The following is a 26063-nucleotide window of genomic DNA, read 5'->3' as shown; positions in this document are numbered from 1 at the left end:
TATTTAATGATTTAAGTTAAATTATATTTAGGTTGTTGACTTAAAATTTATTACTTAATTCTTATTTTAATTATTAGATAAAATTAACTTAAAAACTTATTCTAAATTTTCAAAATAATATATTTATCTTCATAAATTATAATTAAGGCAAATAAGGTGAAATAACTATAGAGGTGGTGAAGTAGCAAATGAGATCGTAGAGGTTGTTTGCTTTTTCTTATTATTATATATTTTTTAAATTTTAAGTTATATCATTAAATTATTTTAATTATTTTACCAAATATATTTAATTTACTTAACGACTTAAATTAAGTTATTAAGTCATTTTAAGTTGTTAAGTTAGTTTACCAAAACACCCACTTAGTTTAATATTTTACATAAATTTCTACAAATATTCAAGTGGGCCTAGGAAGTCATTCTTCTCATGGTTTTAAAAATCGGACTAGACCGGTCGGACAGCCAACCGATCACGGTTCCGATCCAATATGGTCAATTGGACAGGTTAAACCAGTGGTCCAACCGATAAACTGAATGAACCGGACGATTCTCTCCAAATCGTCCAACAACTTCTTTTTTTTTCTCCACTTTCGTCATCCCCTGTTGGAACTCCCACACTTGTCCCACCATTGGAACCCCCCCACCCCGCACTAGAAACCCTGCCCCCATAACCCCCTCGCCCACACCTCGTGCTAGAAAAGCCAACACCCCCTCCCCCAACAACCCCACTGAAACCCCCCACATTGGAAAAATTGTTCCCCTTTTTGCCCGACTCTCTCCTTTCTTCCATATTTTTTTTTAAAATTATTTTTTACCTTATCTCACTTATTATTTATTTTCTTCTATATTTATTATTTTTTTACTTCATGTTTAAAACTTATGATTTTAATTTAAATTAATAAAAACATTACAATTTTAAATAAATTTCTGATTTTAAAATAAGTTTTTTTATTGAAAAATTAATTTTAAATTTTAAACTAATTTTCTGATTTTAAATAAAATTTTAATTTAAAAATAATATATAATTTTTTTTATAATTATTTTAAATTTTAATAATTTATAAATTATATATTTATAACGACACCGATTCGATCAGTGAACCGTGAACCGATAACTTTTCCAATTCAATAACCGATTCAGTTTTGAAAACATTGATTCTTCTCATGTGAATAATTTAGCGTGGATCTATCAAGGAGGCACTGAACCATAAAAGTCAATTGGGCCAGTTATGTACACATGATTATCTTCCTTCCTCCGGGCAGATCCACAAAGGAAGAAACATGCAGAAACAAATACCGGGAAGATGAAACAAGAAGGAAATGAAAACATTCTGTTTTGCTTTTGGTTTAGTCATACTAGAATATAATCTTCAATGGTGATGAAAGTTACTAATTAGAAACAGAACTATCACCGGTCAATTACATCCCACATCGTGAAATTAAGGTTCCCTTGACAGCTGGTTTTCAAGGGTAAGTTCTACCTAATGTGCAAAACCTGAAGAATGGCGTAGGCTATAGTGATACAAAGGTCGTTTGCATCACTTTTTGGTTAGGGTATCCTTCTATAAGGTTTTTTTCACCCTGTTGATCACCAAATAAGGAAAAAAAATCAGACATTAAAATAAGGAAAAGATGTAAAGACCAAGAGTATATGAAGTGAACAATTTTTATTTATTTAATGAAATCAAAGAAAAACCAAAAGAAGATGAATCTAATTGTAAGTCGAGTTTAGAAAGAGAATAACAACTATAATAACTGAACGCAAGTACCTTCTTTGAAACAAATCCATAATTTTGAATCTTCTAAGTCATTGTCACCAAGTCCCTACAGTGCAGCTTCAAATTCTTTTTTGTGTCCTTTTTGCCCGTATTTATGTTAAGCACGCTCACTATCATTATTATAAAAATTCTTGTCAACCATCTATTGATTCTACAATGAGACAGAGACCCAAAAGCACAATTGTCATGACCCAAATTCCGGGCGACCCAAAATTTGGCCCGTGGCCCTAGGTCAAAGGTTTGACCCTAAGGGTTCCTCTTATTCCACGCTGGCAGTCAACCAAAACACTCTGAATTTTTTTTTTTTTTTACACATACATCCCACTAGAATTCTCATAAACTACAATATCCCAAAACTACTCAAAACAACAAGGTTTAATAAATATTCATTATAGTCCAAAAATAAAAGTTCACAATTAAACAACTTAATCAAAATAAGGCTTCATAACAAATCCATAAGTTATAATTACTAAAACAAATCCCAAAATCAGTGTGGTATCAGAGCCAAGGTTGCAATAATACCTTGGGGTTAATGTTTGTGGGTGTTGTGTGTATTGTAATGTTATGTAATGTTATGATTTTCTGTATGTGTTAGTTAATGAGTGTATTATTAAATAAATTAGTTAATTGTTGATTCTTGATGTTTGAAAAGCCTTGTGATGGTTCTTATTGATGATAATAAGAAACATGATGATGTAAATTATGTTGAATTATGTATTGTGATTGTAGGAAAGTGAAAGTTTTGATAATTGTTGAAGTTGTTAAATGGGTACATGTGAATTTATTTTTCTCACCTTGGTAATGTGGTTGAATTAGGGATTGTTAAATTTGAAATGGCAAGAAGGACCAGAAGAGGAGGAACTGAGATAAATGAGGAGTTGGAGTCGGTAAGAGAAGAACTACTCCAAGAAGTAAGAAGGAAGTTGAAAGAGGCTGTTCAGTCGATGAGAGGTCAGGACTCTAGGAGATCAGGAGGTACCCAGGGCCGTGAGGATTCAGACCACTCACATAGGAGGAACCGCACTGAGAGGCCAGTAATGAGCCAAATGGAAGCGATGAAGAGATTCATGGTGATGCAGCCTCCATCTTTTAATAGAGAGCCCAGTACAGAAGCAACTGAGCATTGGTTGAGGAGGATGAGAAGAATTCTGGTGGGGTTGGACATACCTGAGGAAAAGAGGGTAAGTCTGGCAGCATACATGCTTGTGGATAAAACTGATTTTTGGTGGGAATCGATGAAAAGAGTGTATGACACTGAGGTTATGACCTAGGATGAATTTGAGGGGATCTTTCTAGGCAAGTATTTTGGAGAGGTGGCTAAGCACGCCAAGAGGATGGAGTTTGAGCACCTCATCCAGGGAACCATGTCGGTGCTGGAGTATGAGTCACGCTTTTCGGAGTTGTCTAGATTAGGAAGGAAAAAAAAGCTAGAAGGTTCCAACAGGAGTTGAGGCCTGCTATTAGGAATAGATTAGTCCTATTGGCAATAAGAGACTATTCTGAGTTGGTTAAGAGGGCTTTGTTGGTGGAGCAGGACATTGACGAAACCAACCAAATTCGAGAACAAAATGGGAACAGAAAAGGGAAACAAAGAATGGGGGAAAGTTCCCAAGGGCTGCAGCAGAGGCAGAGGACTCAGTAGTCTGAGAGACATCCCTCGTTCTATGCAGGAGGTGTGCAGAGTGCTCAGAGGGCAGCTACTAATAGAGTATGTTATGGTTGTGGAGCAGGAGACCACTTATGAAGGGCTTGCCCATTACGGGGCGCACAGCAGGCTCGACCTCAGTCTCAGGGAAGTTCTCAGCAGCAGTCAATAATGCCTTTCCAGCCCCCTCAGTTTCAGTTGCCTTACTACCAGATACCACAATTACTCCCAGCAGTGCAAAGAACCAGGATAGCTACCACGAGTAGTCAAACCCATTCTTCTTAGGGGTCGAATGCTAGAGGTAGGGGAAGGCAGACAGCTGGGAGAGTTTTTGTCTTGACCCCAATAGAGCCAGAAGAGAACGTCCTATTGGTGGAAGGTATGATTTTGGTATATAGTACTTGGGTGCGTGTTTTGTTTGATACTGGTGCAACTCATTCTTTCATTTCTGCATCTTATGCTAATGCATTGGGGTTGAAAACGGAAATGGTAGAGAATTTGTTACTTATCAAATCCCCTATGGGTACAAATTCTAGAGTTAATAGAATATGCAAGGGTGCGTTATTACCTTGGTGGATATAACACTTAATGTGGATTTGAGGATTTTAGATATGACTGGGTATGATGTTATCTTGGGAATGGATTGTTGACAGTGTATAGAGCGCTTATCGATTGTCATCGTCGTAGGATAATATTTTGTCTGTCAGATGGTTTTGAGGTTTGCTTTGTTGGAAGGAAGTGTGTTAGTTTACCTTTTTCGCAGTCTGATCCGTGCTATCAGTATGTGTTGAGGAAAGGATCAATAAATTTCCTAGCTTGCCTTCGTGGTAAGAAGAAAGCCCAGAAGGGCATTACAGAAATTCCAGTAGTGAGAAAGTTTCAAGATGTATTCCTAGATGAGTTACCAGGTTTAGCACCTCATAGAGAATTTGATTTCTCTATTGAAGTATACCCAGGAACTGATCCTATTTCAGTATCCCCTTATAGGATGGCCCCTCTTGAGTTGAAGGAATTGAAAACTCAGTTGGATGAATTGTTGGGTAAGGGTTTTATTCGTCTGAGTACATCGCCATGGGGAGCCCCAGTGTTGTTTGTGAAAAAGAATGATGGCACACTAAGGTTGTCTATTGACTATAGGAAGTTGAATAGAGTTACTGTGAAGAACAAGTATCATCTTCCAAGAATAAATGACTTGTTTGATCAGTTAAAGGGTGCAAAGTATTTTAGTAAGATTGACTTGAGAACTGGGTATCATCAATTGAGAGTTAGGAAAGAAGATGTTCCTAAAACCGCTTTTAGAACGAGATATGGGCATTATGAATTTCTAGTCATGCCTTTTGGGTTAACTAATGTCCCCGCTGCTTTCATGGATTTAATGAACATTGTATTTCGTGCTTACTTGGATCAGTTTGTGATTGTCTTTGTGGATGACATTTTGATTTACTCCAGGAGTTTGGAGAAGCATAAACAACATTTGGTGACCAATCTTAAAACTTTAAAAAGGCATCAGTTGTATGGGAAGTTGGACAAAAGTGAGTTTTGGCTTACTGAAGTGAATTTCTTAGGTCATGTGGTTTCTGAGGCAGGAATAACAATAGACCATTCCAAGGTGGAAGCCGTACAGGAGTGGCAAAAACCTACTAATGTATTTGAGATTAGAAGTTTCTTGGGGTTGGCTGGATATTATAGGAGGTTTGTGGGAGACTTCTCTAGGATTGTAGCACCAATGACTCAGTTGACTAGAAAATGGGTGAAGTTTGAATGGAATGAGGAGTATGAGAATGATTTCCAAGAGTTGAAGTGGAAATTGACCACTGCTCTAGTGTTAACTACTCTTATTAGTGGAGAGTTGTTTACGATTTATTGTGATGCTTCTACAGTGGGGCTAGGGTGTGTGCTAATGCAGCAAGGCAAGACTGTAGCTTATGCCTCAAGACAATTAAAGCAGCGTGAGCGGAATTATCCAACACATGATTTGGAGCTTGTAGTAGTGGTGTTTGCCCTAAAGACTTGGAGACACTATTTGTATGGAGAGAAGTTTGAGGTGTACTCTAATCACAAGAGTTTAAAATACATTTTCACTAAAATGATCTGAACTCTAGGCAGAGAAGATGGATGGAGACATTGGAAGATTATGATTTTGCCTTTCATTACCATCCTGGGAAGGCGAATGTTGTAGTAGATGCCTTGAGTAGGAAGAGTTATGGCTAGTTGTCTAGCTTGGGGTTGAGAAAGTTTGAGATGTATGCAGTTATTGAGAATTTTGAGTTATGTCTTAGTCGGGAAGGACATGGTCCATGCTTGTACAGTATATCGGCTAGACCAATGGTTATCCAAAGAATAGTGGAAGCCCAAGTTCATGATGAGTTTTTAGAAAATGTTAAAGCCCAGTTGGTAGCAAGTGAGGTAGATGAAAATTGGTCTATGTATGAAAATGGGAGTGTGAGGTTTAAAGGGAGATTGTGTGTGCCAAAAGATGTGGAGTTGAGAAATGAACTTCTAGTAGATGCTCATAGGACAAAGTATACCATCCACCCTGGGAATACCAAGATGTATCAAGACTTAAAGAGACAGTTTTGGTGGCGTGGGATGAAGAGAGATATTGCTCAGTTTGTAGCCAACTGTCATATTTGTCAGCAAGTGAAGGCTGAACACCAGAGGCCCGCAGGGTTGTTGCAACCTTTACCTATACCTGAGTGGAAGTGGGATCATATCACTATGGACTTTGTGATAGGGTTGCCAAGAACTAGTAGCAAGAAAAATGGAGTTTGGGTGATTGTGGACCGTCTTACTAAGTCAGCTCATTTTCTAGCCATGAAAACTACTGATCCCATGAACTCTTTAGCTAAGTTGTATATACAAGAGGTTGTGAGATTGCATGGAATACCTTTATCTATAGTGTCTGACAGGGACCCTAAGTTTACTTCTCAGTTTTGGTAGAGTTTACAAAGGGCTTTGGGCACCGAATTGAAGTTTAGCACCGTCTTTCACCCTCAAATAGATGGTCAATCAGAAAGAGTGATCCATATCTTAGAAGACATGTTAAGGGGTTGTGTTTTGGATTTTGGAGGAAATTGGGCAAATTACTTACCTTTGGCAAAGTTTGCTTATAACAATAGTTACCAATCTAGTATTGGCATGGCACCTTATGAAGCACTCTATAGGAAACCTTGTAGATCATCCTTATGTTGGATAGAGGTGGGTGAGAGACGTTTGTTAGGACCTGAGATTGTTCAAGAGACTACAGAAAAGATACACCTCATCAAGGAAAAGCTATGCAGACCAAAGGAGAAAGCCCTTGGAGTTTGAGGAAGGGGATTGGGTGTTTGTAAAAGTGTCCCCTCGAAGAGGCATATTTCGATTTGGGAAAAATGGGAAGTTAGCCCCTAGATTTGTGGGACCATTTCAAATTGAGAAGAGAGTTGGGTCAGTGGCATACAAGTTAATTTTGCCTCAACAGTTGTCCCTTGTGCATGATGTTTTCCATGTATCGATGCTAAGAAAGTGTACTCCAGATCCAACTTGGGTAGTGGACTTGCAAGATGTCCAAATTAGTGAAGATACTTCTTATGTGAAGGAACCTTTACGAATTCTGGAGGTTGGAGAACATAGGTTCAGAAACAAGGTGATTCCTACAGTCAAAGTGTGGTGGCAACACCATGGGATAGAAGAAGCCACTTGGGAACCTGAAGAAGAAATTAGACGACACTATCTGCAACTTTTCTATGATTTTTAAGGTAATCTCGTTTAAATTTCGGGACGAAATTTCTTTTAGGGGGGTAGAATGTAATGACCGGGTATTTTATGCCACGTTAGCATTTCTATTTTGAAAAGTCTTATTTTGAGTGATGGTTGAAAAGTAAAAAAGAAAAGTGTCTGAAGAACACGTGTTAGTTTTGGATTGGTGAAATTCGGTTTATTATGTTGGTCAATTAGGCGAGTTGAAAATTGTATGTCAGCCTTAGGGTAGAAATTTCTTAGGATTTTAGTAATTGAGAATTTTCGGAAAAGAAAAACGAAAACGAAAATGAAAAGTTAATTAATTAAAATTAATTAGAATTAATAAAAAAAAATGAAATGAAATTGGAAATGAAAATAAAGAGAAAAAAAAAACAAAAATGAAAAGGAATTAATTTGGGCTTTGATGAAATGGGGTTTTAAAAGAAAAATGGGAATTAGTTATTGGGTTTTTGAACTTTGGGTTGGGTTTGAGTGGACTGGTGGCAAGTGGATTAAAACAAGGAAATGAAATGGGCTTTGTAAAAAGAAAGGAAAACATGGGAATTAGTTATTGGGTTTTTGAACTTTGGGCTGCGCTTGAGTGGACTGGTGGTAAGTGGATTAAAACAAGGAAAAGAAATGGAAACAGTAGCAGAACAGGTAAGAAAAGGAGGTGGCGGCACTGTGGGAAATTTCATCTCGTCGGAACTTTGACCGACCGTTTGGGTGGCCAAACGACTTCCGTTTTGGCTCAGATTTTGAGGGGGTGCTCTACTTGACAAGAGGAACAATCCTACGGTGGCCAATCGTGTTTTTAACAGTTAAATTCTTAGATCTGTGGTAGGGGAACCTAACCCGAAAACTTAAATTTAATGTGTTTTTCCTTTGAAAAAAATTGTGAATCTTGTCATTATGAGTTAAGTAGGAAATATGGGTGTTGTATGAATTTTTCTGGATTATTTGGAATTTGTTCGGAATTTTTGTAATTGCGGGAAATTGATTTTGGTTGATAATTAATTGTTTTGAATTATTAAAAATTATTAAAAGGGTTGAAAAATTCTAAAATTAGAGTTTAATTTCAAATATAGTGATTTGTGAATTTTTGGGCATTGGTTAGAATATTTTCGGAATTTTTATGGTGGAAAGTTAGTTAATTTTGAATATTAAAAATTATTAGAAGGGTTAAAAAATTCCGAAATTAGGGTTTAATTTCAAAAATAGTAATTTGTGAATTTTTGGGCATTAGTTAGAATATTTTCGGAATTTTTATGGTGGAAAGTTAGTTAATTTCGAATATTAGAAATTATTAGAATGGTTGAAAATTTCCGTAAGTGTGGTATAATTTCAAATTTATTGATATGCAAATTTTGAATATTTATTTGGGATATTTTCAGAAATTTTAATGTGGAAAATTATTTTATTGGATTATTGGGGAATGTTGAGATTGTTGAAATTATTGAGGAACTTTGGAATTGTGGCATTCATTTGCATTATGGTTATGTGAAAAAAATTATGAAAACTGTGAAAAGTGTATGAAATGGAAAAAATTGAAATAGTGATGAAAAATGAAAGCCCGTGTGAGGCGAATTAAGAAGGGAGAGAGATACCTAGGGTGAAAGACCCAAAAGTTACCCCGGGAAGACTCCGAATGGGGAGTGTATTTGGGTGCGAACGTGTATCCTTCGGTGAAAGCCCGAGAACAATAGTGCATTGTATGACTATGTGTCACACGTTCATGTACATTCATTTAATTGTTGAATGTTGTGAAATTGTGTATAATATTATATATTAAACTATGTAGTTTGATTGATACTGTTGAATTGTTCTTGTTGTGTTGAAGTGTTCTTTTCGTATTCTTTGGAACTTAGTAATCCCCTTAACCCCTTGGGTGTTAGACATCCTACTAAGCAATGTGGAAATGCTCACCCCTTCATTTTTATACCTTTTTAGATGCAGATATCACTCCTGAGGATCCACAGGTGGGGCAGGGAGGACTTCAGGATGCTCCTGAAGCGGCCTAGTGGAGCGTGGTATTTTCTTTTATTGTGTTTTTTTGGATTTTGGGATTTGTTTTAGTAATTATGACTTATGGATTTGTTATGAAGCCTTATTTTGATTAAGTTATTTAATTGTGAACTTTTATTTTTGGACTATAATGAATATTTATTTAACCTTGTTGTTTTGAGTAGTTTTGGGATATTGTAGTTTATGAGAATTCTAGTGGGATGTATGTGTAAAAAAAAAAAAAAATGCCACACTCTACTAGGTCGTTCCAGGAGCATCCTGAAGTCCTCCCTGCCCCACCTGTGGATCCTCAGGAGTGATATCTGCATCTAAAAAAGTGTAAAAAGGAAGGGGTGAAGTCCTCCCTGCCCCACCTGTGGATCTTCAGGAGTAATATCTGCATCTAAAAAGGTGTAAAAAGGAAGGGGTGAGCATTTCCACATTGCTCAATAGGATGCCTAAGACCCAAGGGGTTAAAGGGATTACTAAGTTCCAAAGAATACGAAAAGAACACTTCAACACAACAGGAACAATTCAACAGTATCAATCAAACCACATAGTTTAATATCTAATATTATACACAATTTCACAACATTCAGCAATTAAATGAATGTACATGAATGTGTGACACATAGTCATACAATGCACTATTGTTCTCAGGCTTTCACCGAATGATACACGTCTGCACCCAAATACACTCCCCATTCAGAGTCTTCCCGGGGTAACTTTTGGGTCTTTCACACTAGGGATCTCTCTCCCTTCTTAATTCGCCTCACACCAGCTTTCATTTTTCATCACTATTTCATTTTTTTTCCATTTCATACACTTTTCACAATTTTCATAATTTTTTTCACATAACCATAATGCAAATGAATGCCACAATTCCAAAGTTCCTCAATAATTTCAACAATCTCAACATTCCCCAATAATCCAATAAAATAATTTTCCACATTAAAATTTCTGAAAATATCCCAAATAAATATTCAAAAATTTGCATATCAATAAACTTGAAATTATACCACACTTACGGAATTTTTCAACCATTCTAATAATTTCTAATATTCGAAATTAACTAACTTTCCACCATAAAAATTCCGAAAATATTCTAACTAATGCCCAAAAATTCACAAATCACTATTTTTGAAATTAAACCCTAATTTCGGAATTTTTCAACCCTTCTAATAATTTTTAATATTCGAAATTAACTAACTTTCCACCATAAAATTTTCAAAAATATTCTAACCAATGCCCAAAAATTCACAAATCACTATATTTGAAATTAAACTCTAATTTCGGAATTTTTCAACCCTTCTAATAATTTTTAATAATTCAAAACAATTAATTATCAACCAAAATCAATTTCCCGCAATTACAAAAATTCCGAACAAATTCCAAATAATCCAGAAAAATTCATACAACACCTATATTTCCTACTTAACTCATAATGACAAGATTTACAATTTTTTTCAAAGGAAAAACACATTAAATTTAAGTTTTAGGGTTAGGTTCCCCTACCACGGATCTAAGAATTTAACCGTTAAAAACACGATTGACCACCGTAGGATTGTTCCTCTCGTCAAGTAGAGCACCCCCTCAAAATCTGAGCCAAAACGGAAGTCGTTTGGCCACCCAAACGGCCGGTCAAAGTTCCGACGAGATGAAATTTCCCACAGTGGCGGTGTCGCCGCCTCCTTTTCTCACCGTTCTGCTACTGTTTCCCTTTCTTTTTACAAAGCCCATTTCTTTTCCTTTTTGTAATCCACTTACCACAAGTCCACTCAAGCCCAGCCCAAAGTTCAAAAACCCAATAACTAATTCCCATGTTTTCCTTTCTTTTTACAAAGCCCATTTCATTTCCTTGTTTTAATCCACTTACCACCAGTCCACTCAAGCCCAATCCAAAGTTCAAAAACCCAATAACTAATTCACATTTTTCTTTTAAAACCCCATTTCATCCAAGCCCAAATTAATTCCTTTTCTTTTTTTTTTCTCTTTATTTTCATTTGGTTATTTTCCATTTTCAATTTCATTTCATTTTTTTTATTAATTCTAATTAATTTTAATTAATTAACTTTTCATTTTCGTTTTTGTTTTTCTTTTCCGAAAATTCTCAATTACTAAAATCCTAAGAAATTTCTACCCTAAGGCTGACATGACATAAAATTTTCAACTCGCCTAATTGACCAACACAATAAACCGAATTTCACCAATCCAAAACTAACACGTGTTCTTCAGACACTTTTCTTTTTTACTTTTCAACCATCACTCAAAATAAAACTTTTCAAAATAAAAATGCTAACATGGCATAAAATACCCGGTCATTACAACAATAGCACATGAGACTAGTCCTGCAATCACAATGCAAGTGGGCTCCTTGTCATAGCTTCAATCAGTGTACTGTCTTCTAATTTAGATTTTTCCTTTTTTGGGTTGATGCCTCTGCCTTAAGTCTCTAATAAATATGATAATACCCGATAGGTTGAGCATAGAAATATCACCTATTAGTGCTACAACCCTCCATGTTTGTACTGGCCCAATATGAAACCCTATATAATCGAATTGGAATTGAGCAACCATAATGATGTTGTTGTACTTGGTCAAATTGTTGACAACATGTCCATTAACCATCCTTCATTTCGAGATATTCATACTCTAAAAAAAATAGTTTTATTATTAATTTGGACCATTAAATAAAGTTACAAAGAAATAGGAAAACGAAGAGTTACGGGCTTAGATGACCTCAAGACATTGTGCAAGCTGAAGAAGCCACCTCACACCCAGCCTTAATGACCTCCAAGCCAACACGAAGCTGGCTACGTGCTTACAAGCACCTAAACTACTAAAGTGGAAGAACAAAGCCAAATATGGCTACGTGCTCACAAGCACCTAACTAAACCACTAAAAGCGAAAGAATAAAGTCAAATTTGGCTATGTGCTTACAAGCACTTAAACCACTAAAGTGGAAGAACAAAGTCGAATACGGCCACGTGCTTACAAGCAGCTAACTAAATCGCTAAAAGTAGAAGAACAAACCCGAATCCAGCTATGTGCTTGCAAATCACCTAACTAAATCACTAAAAATGAACTAAACAAAGTCGAATTCAGCTATGTGATTATAAGCACCTAAACCACTCAAATAGAAAAAGAAAGTTAAATATGGCTATGTGCTTGCAAGCACCTAATTAAATTGCTAAAAACGGAAAAACAAAACTGAATTTGGCTACGTGCTTACAAGCACTTAAACCGCTAAATGAATAAATAAATAAATAACAAATCCAAATACGACTATATGATAACAAGCACCTAACTAAACCATTAAAATCAGAAGAACAAAACCAAATTCAGTTATGTGCTTACAAGCACCTAAATCACTAAAAATGAAATAATAAAGTCGAATCCAACTATGTGCTAACAAACACCTAAATCATTAAAAACGGAAGAACAAAGCCAAATTCAACTACAAAAAACAAGCACCAAAACTGCTAAAAGTGGAAGAACAAAGCCTAATTCGGCTACATGCTTACAAGCACCTAAACCACTAAAGTGGAAAAACAAAGCTAAATATGACTACATGCTTACAAACACCTAACTAAATCGCTAAAAACAAAAGAACAAAATCGAATGTGACTACGTGCTTACAAGCACCTAAACCGCTAGAAGTGGAAGAACAAAGTCGATCGACTATGTGTTGACAAGCACCTAAATTGCTAAAAGTAGAAGAACAAAGACAAATCTGACTACATGATTACAAGTACCTAAACCACTAAAAGCAGAAGAACAAAGACGAATCCGACTATATGTTGTACAAGCACCTAAATCGTTAAAAATGGAATAACAAAGTCGAATTTGGCTATGTGCTTATAAGCACCTAAACCGCTAAAACTAAATAACAAAGTCAAATTTGGCTATGTGCTTACAAGCACCTAAATTGCTAAAAGCGAAAAAATAAAGTCAAATTCGGCTACGCACTTACAAGCACCTAAACTGCTAAAGTGGAATAACAAAGTCGAAGCTGACTGCATGCTTACAAACACTTAACTAAACCGCTAAAAGCAAAAAATGAAGTTGATGACTATGTGCTTACAAGCACTTAACTAAACCGCTAAAAATGAAAGAATGAAGCCAACAACTACGTGCTTACAAACACCTAACTAAACCATTAAAAGTGGAAGAATAAAGTCAAAGATGGCTAAGTGCTTACAAGCACTTAACTAAACCGTTGAAAACGAAGTAACGAAACCGAACAACATGAGCCCTGGTTTCATCGATTAAAAGCAAAACCAAAATAGCGTAAAAGAATTAACCAAATGTCTCTTAGATCGAGACACAAAATACATCAACCCGATATCCTAATGCTACTAAGTTTGACCCCTTGGATGGCTTAAAGTTTTCTACAAAGTATCGATGACTCAAAACCACTTATAAAATTATTGGTTGGTTAAAATTCATGTTTTGGCTTTGAAAAACCCTTACAAATCAAGCAAAACACCCTCACAAATCACAACTCAGGCAAAACTATGTAGTAGCATAATATGCAAAAACCCTAACACAATGCTGATAAAAGAATGAAACATTCAACGAAAGATGAAGAAACCTAACCTGGTATAATAAAGTAAAGGTATTCTGACACCAATGATGAGGTTGAAATGGAACCGATGGCGAACCTGCAACAATGTCCCCAAGTGCAATATTGAGAAGAAGCCCAATCCAAAAACAAGATACTAAAGTCAAAATGGCCAAAATACCATTTAAATAAGAGAAAAATTGGCGCAATGATCGAGGCATTTTGAAGAGACTTGTTGTCTATCAACCACCATAATCATGCATCACCTATCGAACATGTGCCACTTTAGCTCCAAAACAAAATTTTGAAAACTTTTCCAACAAGTAAGTTAATAGTAAATTATCTCCAACCGTCCATCTAGTTTCTAAATGGATCTAGTTGAGGGAATTTGGGGGTGTTGTAGGACCTGCATCCGTCCAATCTTTCATTTCTCGTCCAAGTATCAAACAAACAAAGGGTTATCTGGGCAACATCCATATTCATTGTGCAAAAAGTAATAAATATTCTGAATTGTTACAACAAGAGAAATCATGAACATAAATGTCTGACTTTAAGCCCAAAAGTTGTTATTCGCATGGTCAATTACCAGCATTTAAAGTATTAAAGAGATACGTGAAATGTTGCAACTCTGTCAGAATAAAGGGTCATCAAACATCAAATTCATGTATGAAATAAGTTCCCTAAAAAGTTATTGTTCGAAGGGAAGTGCCCGAAAAAACCATCCGAACACACGTTGTTGCAAGAAAGCTCGTTGTTCGCTCAGAAGAAGCTAGTCGAAAAGGATATTGTTGGTCGTGCGCCAACAAGCATGTCTGACTGTTTTCATGTGAATACATCTTTGCTTTTTTTTAGCATTTGCCCTAAACTACTGTACTTTTTGTAGTCAACAAAGTGTTGACATAAGTTATCTGATCTTCACTTTCAGAAAGACTTAGTCGTTCAAGCAAGTCTACAACCAAAGGGTCTCGATCTTCCATTTTCTCTCGTGTCTGGCTTTGCAATTCCTATTTGGCACATTCCTCAAATGACTTAGGCTCGTCTGTAGGGGAAGTACTTTGGTCTGCTTCCATTGTTACTTGATAGCACTGCCAGGAAGCTAATTAGTTCCTGTGTAGGTGCACTTTGATTTTCTCCATTAAGTGATTGATCGTCTGATGGTAAGTGGACAAAATAGCTTTCATTTTGTGCAACTACGCCCGACCCAGTATGGCATTATAAGTTATCTGATCTTCGCATTCAGAAAGACTTAGTCGTTCAAGCGAGTCTACACCCAAAGGGTCTCGATCTTCCATTTTCTCTTGTGTCCGACTTTGCAATTCCTATTTGGCACATTCCTCAAATGACTTAGGCTCGTCTACAGGGAAGGTACTTTGGCCTGCTTCCATTATTACTTGATGGCACTACCAGAAAGCTAATTAGTTCCCATGTAGGTAAAGTGTCTTTCTCCATTAAGTAACTGATCATCTGAAGGTAAGTGAACAAAATAACTGATCATCTGTAACAGGTCAGCAGAGCTCTATGGATTAACCAAAATCCTTTGTGATTAACCAAAATCCTTTGTACATTAAAGCCACTAAGTCTAAGTGTTAGCATTGGCGCATCCTCATGAGGCACTATGACTCGATTAGGGTTAACCGGTAAGAAAGTGACTAGTCTGTCAATTGGTCGAGCGCTTTCTAAAGTGAAACAACATTAGACCATGTTTACATGTTCTCTCACGGTGGTTGTCCTAATCATTCTCCTCATTTGATACCTTGAATAGTATTTATTATTTTTCGGTCCCCTGTGTATATAATTTATTGCTACCACGTTGTGTTATAGGATAAGTGAGAGTTCAATCCGACAACTGTTTGAACATACTGTTTCAAGTTTCTAGTCTTTACTAGCTTTTCTACCATGTAGTACAATTGTTGGCACTCTTCCATGATATGCCCATGTTCCTTATGGTAAGAGCATTGTCATCTCCAATCCTTTCTAGCTTAATCTATCTCGATAGGTTCCAGTCATTTGAATTCAGGTAGTTCTTGGATAAGTGGCATAATACATTCATATGAGACAGTAAAAAATATGAACCAAGGTTGTTGTCGTCTCTACTGCCTTTACTGGGAATATTTTCAGTTACCATGTCTAGACCAGTTGTTTGACAACTTGGATTTTTTTTTTTTTTTTTAACGTCTAGGTTGTGACAAGGATCTGCCGAGAGGTTGCTTGTACATCATCTTGTCATGTACTTGGCTACCCTTTGGAATAAATCATCCATGGTAGCCAACAGCTTTTTGGTAAAATACTTGAAGAAATAAGTGCTTAGACTTGTACTATTTTCGAAAATTTATAGCAGAAAGCACGAATTCTTGTTGTACGACTCTACTTATAAACACCACTTGTTTGAACCAATTCATAAAATCTCTCATTGACTTGTTTTCCAACATCTTGATGTTCAACAAGGTGCTTATATTCTATTTTTATTGGGCAGAGCTTTAGGTAATGTGCCACAAATGCCTCTAATATGTCTCTGAATAAGTTTACCAAATTTTTAGAGGAGTTGGTGAAACCACAACAAAGTCAAACCATGAAGACTGACAAAATAAACCTTGCATAATGGCAAATCATTACCTATATCCAGCATCATCATTTGCTGGAAATGCATCAAATGGTCAAAAAAATCGCTTGACTGACGTACATGGTAAACTTTAGTACCACGAATTCTTTGGGCAACTCATAATGATAATATAAAAGTCAAACGATGGACGACATGTCATCCAATCATCTACTTACCGTGCCTAGGGGGGATGGGGCTTTTAATAAAACTTCTTGTGGTTGATGTTCGGGATTTATGCATTGCGGCAAACGTCTTAGTGAAGCTTCTTCTTGAGGACGCCTAAATCGGGTTTTCAAGGCATCCAACACTCGTGGTCCCTATTCTGAGCCCCTCTTGCGCTTCACCGAACTAGTGGTTTCATCCGCCCAATTTTTCTCAACTACACACCATTTTGGAACTCCTTGGCTTTGGTAAGGTTGGTGAACTACTAGCAAATAACTCATCGTCAGCTTGTAGTGATGATTCTCTATCAAGCGGAGGAGTTTTCGCTGTCTAGCTTCGAGTTGGCCTCGAGATCATTCGACTAGGTGTGTGGTGGCTTCCTCTGGCTCGCATGATGTCTCTAGACCATTTGTGCCCATAACTCTTCTTTTTCCTATTTCAGCTGCTCGCTCATATTCTCCCTATCTTCTCCCCATTTTGGCTTGCCATGCACGGAATTAATCGCCCATATCTATCAAATAAGGATGCATTTCTAGGAAGCAAGTTAGTCATCTACTCTTAAGGTTTTTAGTTTAATTCCCACAGATGACACCAATTGTTGGTGCATGGACAACAATCTTCCTTTCTCGCTACCTTCCTCTTAGTAGACAATGAGTGTACCTACCTACAACAAGGTGTGTCTAAATGATTTTTCTTAACACACTTTTCCGAATCCTAAGTCAGTTTTTGGAAGAAACAGATAATAGTTTTTCTAAGGAATTGTTTTTCATATTTGAATTTGATGTCTGATGGCCTTTTATTCTAATAGAGTTGTAACATTTTATGTGTCTCTTTAATACTTTATGTTAATAATTGGCCTTTGCAAATAACGGCTTTTATGCTTAAAGTTACGCATTTATGTTCATGATTTCTATTGTCATAACCGTTCAGTATATTTATCATTCCTGAAATGAATGTGGTCATTACCTAGATGACACTTGGTTCGTTCAATACCTGGACAGGATAGGGGTTGCCAAACGAACTCGGGATCCCATCAGGTGTGTGTTACCTATGACCAAATCAAGGGTCAAATGGAAAAAAGATATAGTATTAAAAAAAAAAAAACATATGCTTTAAAATAAGGTACAACATAATGGATCTAGACGAATACAACAATCACTAATTGTTCCATCATGTCCAAAATTCATATCTGGCCTTCTTTTGTTTCAAAAGTTATAGAGTGAGGATTTCCCATACTAACACAAGTCACATTCCAAGATACACCATCTACATTTAGTTCTAATTTAACAACTGATTCGACTCATGGTAGCTTAGCTTTAAAGGCGTATCAACAAAATTTATACCTTAGATACTATTACTAAAGTAGCCAAGCTACTATAGCATAGTGGTTCTAGGATCGTTCACTGGGAAGGGTTTTCGCAAACACAAGTGATATTCAAATTAGGAAAATAGGTGATTTTCTTATGGATGTTAGCTTTAAAAGAAGATGTAAATGTTTTAGAAAGATTTAAACTAATTTAAGCTAACATTAAAGGCTAAAATGAAAGGGTGTAAAAACAAGTTTCTCAAAGATAGGAGAGATATGCTCTGGCTCTTATGCAAATTGGAAATCTCAGGATAGGCTCCTCGCGTTGGGGTTGCAACTATGGTGATGCTTGCTTCCCGAACCGGTATGGATTTAGCAAATCAAGTTTTAATCCTTTAAAATGGCAAAACAGATGGTAGTGAATTTCATCAATGGTTAGTCACCTTAGACTTCCTTTGAATGGCTCGTAAGAGATAACTAATGGTCTAAAGCCAAAAGCTTACCAAATATTGGCAACTCAAAGTCATTCCGGGTGATAAACTCACCTTTCAATGGCCATTGAAATTGGTTCTAATGGATTAATGCAAAACTTGGAATTGAAAACCTCACCTTCCAATAGCTCGTAGGAGATAACTAATGGATAGAAATCCAAAAGCTTATCAAGTATTGGCCGTTGGAAGTTGTCCAATGGAAATAAAAACTAAACTTTGCATTAATGAACTATTAATGAAAAACGACTACCTTACCTTCCGGGTGCAAGAAATTTCCATGGGAATGCATCCAAGCCATCACATAACATCCATACTTTGAGAAACTTAAAAGGTTAACCTCTCATCCTTGGGGATTTCATCCACCAAGGATGTTTGGCTACTAAGAAAATAAGAAAGAAAAGAGAAGGAAAAACAGAGCAAGGCTCTGTGGTATATTTCAATATATATGGGTATATTACATATATTTCTCCATATGTTTCAACGGATGCAAAGGAGTTTATATAGAGAAGCTTTTCCATCCTTCCTAGCTAAGAAATCTTATGATTGGTGGATTACAAGGAGAAGAATGGAAATTTATACAAAAATATCTAAAAAGAAAAGATCTCGTGTGGAGTCGGCAAAACAGGGGAGGTTTCGCACAGGGGTGCGAAATTCGCACAGGGGTGTGCGAAATTCGCACACCATTCAGAGGAGATTTCGCACAGGTGTGCGAAATTCGCACACCATTCAGAAGGTGTGAGAAATTTTCGCATACCTGGAGCAGTTTTCTTCCGAAGGTCATAACTTCCTCGTTTCAGCTCCAAATCGTGCACGGTTTGAAGCGTTGGATTTTTGACTTCTTAAGCTTTAAAATGATATATAGCATGTAAAAAATGGACTTCGGGAAGTGCTCCAAAAGTGCCAAAGAACACTGCAGCTGCTGACCTCAGATTTCCTCCTTGCTTCTCTTTGCTTCTCTTTTGCTTTTCTTTGCTTCTCTTTGCTTTTCTTTGCTTTTCTTTGCTTTTCTTCTTTGGTTGGCTTGTCTAAGTAGCTCCTCCATCATTTGGCATGCTTGAATTGATTCTTAAGCTGATATAAACATGTAAACTTGCCACAAAATGGTTAAAACCAATTACTAAGGACCTTAATGAATTAATTGGGTTAAATGAATATGATTACTAAACAAAGGTGCTTAAAACCATTATAATTAGGTCTACAAAATAGCACTTTTTGGTAGTAATCAACAACGGATTGATCTTTGTTTGTAGGTAATTTTGTAGGTACATCCAATGCTTTAAGTATGGGTTTGCCCATGTCAACTTTAACTTGAAATTGCAATAAGCAACCACACCACAAGGTTATAACAAGTCCCTAATACCATAAAAATAGATCATTATTAATTTTACATGGAAACCTTTGTGTAAAACATGATTGTACAAAAGGTTTGAGGTGCAAAAACAGCAGCAAAAGCATCATAAAAGAAAGCACATGAAGTAAATAAGACCTAAGAGAAAACCCTCAGCAAGCATTAATTAGTAAGTAAAACTGCATGGCAGATAATAGTGACCTTATGAAACTTGTAAGTAAATTCATGAATGATTATCACTTGTCCTGGAAAACTATAAGTTTAAATTCACACTTATTTTGATGTATAACAATGTAACATCTGAATTATAGGTAAGTTAAGAATTACCTTCCCATCATCTTGGATTTCAGGAACAATTAGACCAGCACTGTCACGACCCAAATTCCGGGCGACCCAAAATTTGGGTCGTGACAGCGTGGTATCAGAGCCAAGGTTGCAATAATACTTTGGGGTCAATGTTTGTGGGTGTTGTGTGTATTGTAATGTTATGTAATGTTATGATTTTCTGTATGTGTTACTTAATGAGTTTATTATTAAATAAATTAGTTAATTGTTGATTATTGATGTTTGAAAAGCCTTGTGATGGTTCTTGTAGATGATAATAAGAACATGATGATGTTAATTATGTTGAGTTATGTATTGTGATTGTAGGAAAGTGAAAGTTTTGATAGTTGTTGAGGTTGTTAAATGGGTACATGTGAATTTATTTTGCTCACCTTGGTAATGTGGTTGAATTAGGGATTGTTAAATTTGAAATGGCGGGAATGACCAGAAGAGGAAGATCTGAGAGAAATGAGGAGTTGGAGTCACTAAGAGAAGAACTACTCCGAGAAGTAAGAAGGGAGTTGAGAGAGACTGTTCAATCGATGAGAGGTCAGGACTCTAGGAGATCAGGAGGTACCCAGGGCCATGAGGATTTAGGCCACTCACATTGGAGGAGCCGCACTGAAAGGCCAGCAATGAGCCAAATGGAAGCAATGAAAAGGTTCATGGTGATGCAGCCTCCATCTTTTAATGGAGAACCCAGTGCTGAAGCAGCTGGGCATTGGTTGAGGAGGATGAGAAGAATTCTGGTGGGACTGGACATACCTAAGGAAAGAAGGGTAGGTCTGGCAACATATATGTTTGTTGATAAAGCTAATTTCTGGTGGGAATCAATGAAAAGGGTGTATGACACTGAGGTTATGACCTGGGAGGAATTTGAGAGAATCTTCCTAGGCAAGTATTTTGGGGAGGTAGCTAAGCATGCCAAGAGGATGGAGTTTGAGCACCTCATCCAAGGAACCATGTCGGTGCTGGAGTATGAGTCACGTTTCTCATAGTTGTCTCATTTTGCTTTGGGGATGATCAGTGAGGAAGGAAAAAAGGCTAGGAGGTTCCAACAGGGGTTGAGGCCTGCTATTAGGAATAGATTAGTCCCACTGGCAATAAGGGATTATTCTGAATTGGTTAATAAGGCTTTGTTGGTGGAGCAGGATATTGAGGAGACCAACCAAATTCAGGAGTAAAGGGGTGATGGAAAAGGGAAACAAAGAATTGGGGAAAGTTCCTAAGGGAGATCTTAGGGGCCGCAGCAAAGACAGAGGACTCAGCAGTCTAAGAGCCATTCCTCATTCTATGCAGGAGGTGAACAGAGTGCTCAGAGGGTGGCTGCTAATAGAGTATGTTATGGTTGTGGAGCGGGAGACCACTTATGGAGGGCTTGCCCATTGCGGGGTGTACAGTAGGCTCGACCTCAGTCTCAGGGAAGTTCTCAGCAACAGCCAGTAGTGTCTTTCCAGCCCCCTCAGTTTCAATTGCCTTACTACCAGATGCCACAATTACCCCCAGCAGCGCAGGGAACCAGGACAACTACTATGAGTAATCAGACCCGTTCTTCTCAAGGGTCAAATGCTAGAGGTAGGGGAAGGCAGACAGCAGGAAGAGTTTTTGTCTTGACCCCAACAGAGCCAGAGGAGGACGCCCTTTTGGTGGAAGGTATGATTTTGGTATATAGTACTTGGGTGCGTGTTTTGTTTGATACTGGTGCAACTCATTCTTTCATTTCTGCATCTTGTGCTAATGCATTGGGGTTGAAAACAGAAATGGTAGAAAATTTGTTACTTATTGAGTCCCCTATGGGTACGAATTCTAGAGTTGATAGAATATGCAAGGGGTGTGTTATTACCTTGGCAGATAGAGCACTAAATGTGGATTTGAGGATTTTAGATATGACTGGGTATGATGTTATCTTGAGAATGGATTGGTTGACAGTGTATAGAACGGTTATTGATTGTCATCGCTGTAGGATAATATTTTGTCTGCCAGAGGGATTTGAGGTTTGCTTTGTTGGAGGGAAATGTGTTAGTTTGCCTTTTTCGTAGTCCGATCCGTGTTATCAGTATGTGTTGAGGAATGGATCAATAAATTTCCTAGCTTGCCTTCGTGGTAAGGAGAAAGCCCAGAAGGACATTACAGAAATTCCAGTAGTGAAGAAGTTTCAGGATGTATTCCCAGATGAGTTACCAGGTTTACCACCTGTCTTTTGGCCACTCCTACATCTTGGTAGGAGTTGATTATGTTTCAAAGTGGGTTGAAGTTATACCCTGTAGAACCAATGATCACAAAGTGGTTCTCAAGTTCCTAAAAGAAAACATCTTCTCAAGGTTTGGAGTGCCTAAAGCAATCATCAGTGATGGAGGCACTCACTTTTGCAACAAGCCCTTTGAAGCTCTTTTGGCCAAGTACGGAATTAAGCATAAGGTAGCTACACCTTATCATCCTCAGACGAGTGGCCAAGTAGAGCTAGCCAACCGGGAAATTAAGAACATCTTGATGAAGGTGGTGAACACCAATAGGAAAGATTGGTATGTTAAGCTCCTTGATTCCCTATGGGCGTATAGGACGGCTTATAAGACTATCCTTGGGATGTCACCGTACCGTCTTGTTTATGGCAAAGCTTGCCATCTTCCCGTTGAGATTGAGTTCAAGGCATGGTGGGCCATTAAAAAGCTCAACATGGATTTAACTAAGGCTGGGCTAAAGAGGAGTTTGGATTTGAATGAGCTTGAGGAATTGAGAAATGATGTCTATCTCAACTCAAAAATAGCTAAGGAAAAGCTAAAGAGATGGCATGATCAGTTGGTGACCAAGAAAGAATTTTTCAAGGGACAAAGAGTCTTGCTATATGACTCTAAGCTTCACCTATTTCCGTGAAAGCTCAAATCAAGGTGGGTAGGGCCTTTTGTCATCCACCAAGTACACTCACATGGAGTAATTGAGTTACTCAACTCAAAAAGTGCAAAGACCTTCAAGGTAAATGGGCAAAGACTCAAGCCCTACATCGAGCCATTTTCCCGTGATAAGGAGGTACTCATCCTCCATGACCCATCACATCCTTGAGAAAGTGTGGTAAGTTGATGAGCTTAGCATGAAAAGCTAAGTGCTCATCTCTTTTTGTTTTAATTTTAGTATTACATTCTTGTTTACTTTGCATTTTTAATACTTTTACACATATTTTGTTTAGGTTTCTTAGTTTTGATTTTTATTTTTTATGTTTTTAATGGAGCTTTGATGTCCAATAGCAGGTACGAAAGCTCACAAGCTCACAAATGTGGAGAGAAAGATGAAATTTACAACCTCTCGGGATTTGGCAAGGTGAATTTCACCTTGCGAAATGCACATTTTGGCAAGATGCAATTTACAACCTCTCGGGATTGCACTTTCGCAAGGAGTAACCAGTGCGAAAATTTTCGCAAGTCATTTTTCACCTTGCGAAATTGTTTTCAAAGCAAATATCAAAATGCAACCTCTCGGGATTGGTTTTTAAGGGGAGTAGCCAGTGTGAAAATTTGGCAAGGTGAATTTTTCACCTTGCGAAATTTTTTCTTCATGCTTACCAAGGATTTGATTCTTTTTAAATTCATTTTTAAACTTCAATTTTGTAGTTTTAACACTCTTCAATTCATCCCCGTACTTAGACAAATTTTCAAAAAAAAAAATTCATGGCCAAAAACCCTTTTTAAAGCCTTCTAACCTTCATTTTTCATGCATAAAAACACTATTCCCCTTGCATTTCCTCTCTAGGCCGCGTGCTTCATTGTTCCAAGGTGAGTAATTTTTCATTTTTCTCCATTTTTGGCTCCTTAAATTGCTTGTTTATGTCATTTCTATGTTTTAGGAACCATAAACATGCATTTTCATCCATTAAAACCATTTCAAAAATCCATTTTTTTTTTCAAATCAAAGACCCACATGGCCGGCCACCATTTTTGCAAAAATCTCTATTTTGCAATGTGTTTTAAGTTCCCAAACTTACTCCATTGCATTTAGAATCATGTTTCCATTAAAACCATACCCTTTTTCTGAATTTTAAATCGTTAAAAATGAAAACTCAAATTCAAAGTAAGCATTGGAGAAGAAGATGAATAATGCTGCGTGAATAGTGCCCGTTGCCAAATTTAGCAACCACTATACCACTATTCACGTAGCACTATTCATCTTCTTCTCCAATGCTTACTTTGAATTTGAGTTTTCATTTTTAACGGTTTAAAATTCAGAAAAAAGGTATGGTTTTAATGGAAACATGATTCTAAATGCAATGGAGTAAGTTTGGGAGCCTAAAACACATTGCAAGATAGAGATTTTTGCAAAAATGGTGGCCGGCCATGTGGGTCTTTGATTTGAAAAAAAATGGATTTTTGAAATGGTTTTAATGGATGAAAATGCATGTTTATGGTTCCTAAAACATAGAAATGACATAAACAAGCAATTTAAGGAGCCAAAAATGGAGAAAAATGAAAAATTACTCACCTTGGAACAATGAAGCACGCGGCCTAGAGAGGAAATGCAAGGGGAATAGTGTTTTATGCATGAAAAATGAAGTTGAGAAGGGTTTAAAAAGGGTTTTTGGCCATGAAAAAAAAATTTTGAAATTTTGTCTAAGTACGGGGATGAACTGAGGAGTGATAAAACTACAAAATTGAAGTTTGAAAATGAATTTAAAAAGAATCAAATCCTTGGTAAGCATGAAGAAAAAATTTCGCAAGGTGAAAATTCACCTTGCCAAATTTTCGCACTGGCTACTCCCCTTAAAAACCAATCCCGAGAGGTTGCATTTTGATATTTGCTTTGAAAACAATTTCGCAAGGTGAAAAATGCCTTGCAAATTTTGCACTGGTTACCATTTCAACTGTCTTTTTGACACTTTACCCCTGGGATGCTCTATTTTTCGTGTTTTTCAGTCTTATTTCAATATTTATACCATGGCACAGACACGGGGGGCATCCTCTTCAGCTAGTCAGCGTGGGGCCCACTCACAGAGAGGTGGTCGTTCTACACCATCTCAGCCTGCCCAGACCCCAGTTCCCTCTACTCAGCACGGGTACGGGACCAGACGATCATCTGGGTCTTCCAGGGCACCAGTGCCACCCCCTGTGAGCAGTCCTCCACCTAAGAGGACTAGGATTTCAGGACCAGGCGAGTCCTCCAAAGCCCCTCCATCACCTCCAGCATCTACTATCCCAGACTCTTCACACCTAGTAGAGGTCCTCAAGCGGCCTATGATAGCAGGGCCACCCCTCCCAGGCAACACAGATATTAGAGATAGGCCATTTCACGATGAGATCTGTATGGAGCATGAGACTCTCCGCCTATTACTAGAGCTAGAGGAGTCATACCGCCTTCTGCAGAGGTACCACATCGAGCCATTTATGACTCCTAGGTCCTTCTATTACCCTAGGGTAATCTTAGATTTCTACCAGATTATGACTACTAGAGGCGTCCAGGACCTCATAGCCATTCATTTTTTTATTGATGGCCAGCATGGTATTTTAGAGGCCCAAGATATAGCCGCCCCCTATGCATTTTCCGCCTATCCCTGAGGACCTTGGTTCCTTCCGGCATTGGTCTCAGTATTCAAAGCCCGACATGGTGTCTACCTTATCAGGAGGTAGAGTCACTGGTAGGACCATTTTGAGGAGGGAGCTTCCTCCATGGATGTTACTTATAGATTTGGTGCTCCGCACCAATCTTTTTCCACTCCAGCATGTCGTCCAGAGGAGAGGTGTTATCCTAGATGCACTTTACCGCATCTCTGAGGGATTCTACTTTGGACCCCACCATCTAGTCATGGCTGCTCTTACCTATTTTGAGGAGAAGGTGCATAGGAAGCGCCTACGCAAAGCTAGTACTATTCCACTCTTATTTTCGAGGTTGATCTCTCAGGTCTTAGAGGATATGGGATACCCTTCTCAACCCCACCTAGAGCGTCGTCATCATTGTCGAGAGCTCTTTACCAGTGAGACTTGGACCCATTTCTTAGACCGCTCACCCATGGACCAGGGTATCCCTAGACCATTAGCTCTCGCGCCTCCAGATTCTCCAGTAGCCTCAGCACCTACAGTACAGACATCACCAAAGCAGGACCCACATACCACAGAGCCTTCTTCTTCAGTACCTGCTCCAGTGACT

The 26063-nt window shown here is 37.6% G+C and overlaps 1 long non-coding RNA gene across 2 annotated transcripts; it reads right to left on the bottom strand.

The window, feature by feature from the left end:
- Nucleotides 1-1317: 1317 nt before the first annotated feature.
- LOC117919715 lies at nucleotides 1318-14367 on the bottom strand. Of its 2 annotated transcripts, XR_004652128.1 has the most exons (5): nucleotides 14114-14367; nucleotides 13889-13973; nucleotides 13743-13807; nucleotides 1766-1884; nucleotides 1318-1577 (listed from the first exon to the last, which is right to left on the bottom strand). It is a non-coding gene; the product is annotated as an uncharacterized LOC117919715 (long non-coding RNA). The 2 variants fall into 2 exon arrangements; XR_004652127.1 differs by having other exon boundaries at nucleotides 13889-14367.
- Between the last annotated feature and the right edge of the window lie 11696 nt (nucleotides 14368-26063).

Source organism: Vitis riparia, chromosome 8 (assembly GCF_004353265.1).
Source record: "Vitis riparia cultivar Riparia Gloire de Montpellier isolate 1030 chromosome 8, EGFV_Vit.rip_1.0, whole genome shotgun sequence".
Classification (NCBI taxonomy): domain Eukaryota; kingdom Viridiplantae; phylum Streptophyta; class Magnoliopsida; order Vitales; family Vitaceae; genus Vitis; species Vitis riparia.
The sequence above is the reverse complement of the archived record's forward strand: the minus strand, read 5'-3'. Positions and strand labels throughout refer to the sequence as shown.